The sequence below is a fragment of the Pteropus vampyrus genome, unplaced genomic scaffold, assembly GCF_000151845.1.
Source record: "Pteropus vampyrus isolate Shadow unplaced genomic scaffold, Pvam_2.0 Scaffold120, whole genome shotgun sequence".
NCBI lineage: Eukaryota > Metazoa > Chordata > Mammalia > Chiroptera > Pteropodidae > Pteropus > Pteropus vampyrus.
The window spans coordinates 1,316,513-1,318,591 of record NW_011888901.1 but is presented as its reverse complement, the minus strand read 5'-3'; the positions used below and the strand labels follow the sequence as shown (position 1 = coordinate 1,318,591).

Sequence of the window (2,079 nt, the reverse complement as noted above, 5' to 3'; positions counted from 1 at the left end):
AAGAAGAGAGAGAGAGAGAGAGAGAATCAAAAATTCTGTCAAAACTTGGCTCAGAGGCCAACTCCAATAGTCTGATTTAGTTACTTCTGCCTTATAGTAACTTACATAGAGATGTCTCTCATTATGGTGGAGTGTTAGCCTAATTAATTGAATAACTTTTCATGAAGTTATCAAAAAGACAAAATGAACAAAAAACATCTTATTTAGGTACATATTTCTGGAAATACTGACAACTTGAATTTAATTATGCACATCTCTCTACAAAGAAGCAAGATGAATGGAGTAAGTGTCAGCATTCTTCGGTCTGCTTTTATGGAATAAGAAACTTTTCACATAATTTAATATTAGATTAACTTTCTGTTTGCTTCATTTCCATATGATTAATTCTATGATTCTTCACTGGAACAGTTTATTCTATATATCATGCTATGAGAATCAATAAAGGTATCTAATTAACTTAGATTTTAATTTTTTTTCAAATTTAGTTCAGCTCAACGAAAGTACTCTTTTTCTTTTTAAATTAATAAACTTTGTTTTTAGAGTAGTTTTAGGTTCACAGCAAAATTGAGCAGAAAGTATGGAGAATTCCCATGTACCCCTGTCCTGACATACACAAAATCTCACCCACTATGGACATCTTACACCACAGTGGTACATTTTTTATGATTAATAAATTTACAGTGACACATAATTATCTCCTAAAATCTATCTATAATTTACGTTATGTTTCATCCTTGGTGTTTTACATTCTATGGGCTTGGGCAAATATATAATGACATCCACCATACAGAGTATTTTCAATGCTTTAAAAATTCTCTGTTCTGTCTAGTTATCCCTTCCTCAACCCCAAACTCTGGAAACCACTGATCCTTTCACTATTTCTGTAGTTTTATCTTTTCCAGAATTTCATACACTTAGTTGGAATCATATAGTATGTCACCTTTTCAAGTCGGCTTCTTTCACTTATTAATATGCATTTAAGATTTCTCCATGTATTGTCATGGTTTGATAGCTCATTCGTTTTTAGTGCAGAATAATAGTCCATTGTCCCGAGGTACCACAGTTTATTTATCCATTTACTTCCTGAAGAAAATCTTGGTTGCTTCCAAGTTTTGGTAATTATGAATAAAGCTTCTATAAACGTCCATGAAAAGGTAATTGTGTGGATAGAAAATTTCAACTCTTTTTGGTAAATACCAGGGAGTGTGATTGCTGGATTGTATGGCAAAAAACTGGTTTTGTAAGCAACTCTAAACTGTATTCCAAAGCAGCAGTACCATTTTGCATTTCCATTAACAATTAATGGGAGCTCCCATTGCTCCACATTCTTGCCAGTATTTGATGTTGTCAGTGTTCTGGATTTTGTCCATTAAAATAGGTGTACAGTGGTATCTGCATTGTTTTCTACTGCTGAGTTTATGAATCAAAGTACTTTTGTATAATTAAATAATTGTTTCTAGTGTTTTCTGCAAAAGTGTAATTCCCTCTTTATTTCTCTTGCTTTCACAATTGTGCAGATGAAAAGAAAAATAACAAGGAATAGATAAAGATAAAATGCACAGTATAATCTACGGCCATGCCACTCTGAACAAGTCCGATCCTGTCTGATCTCGTAAGCTAAGCAGGGTCGGGCCTGGTTAGTACTTGGATGAGAGACCACCGCAGAAGACCAGGTGCTATAGGTGTAAAAAAATAAAAAATAAGGGATTGTAAACTGACAAGATCCTTGCAATCTGTGAGGTCAACCAAGGGTTGCCCTGCCTATAAAAAAATAAAAAACAAAAAATGAAAAAAAAAATACATGGTATATTAGATCAGTCCACCAAAGCATTTTACAGACTTTTGCAGAGAACATATTAGTAAACACCATAAGGTACTATGATGACTAATAATAACAATGATACTGTTAATGACAATAATGGCAGATGCTGCTGCTTATTAAGTAATTATCTTGTGCCAGGCATCATACTAGGTGTTTCTTAATCATTAACTCATAAAGTCTTAATAAGTGAATATTAGTATGTGTAGTTTTTACAGGTAGAATAAAGACTTAGATGTTGTTAATTTTCCCTAGGTTAT

At 33.0% G+C, this 2,079-nt stretch overlaps 1 pseudogene; it reads left to right on the top strand.

The window, feature by feature from the left end:
* The first annotated feature begins 1,566 nt into the window (after positions 1-1,566).
* LOC111743743 lies at positions 1,567-1,685 on the top strand (annotated as a pseudogene).
* The last annotated feature ends 394 nt before the right edge of the window (positions 1,686-2,079 follow it).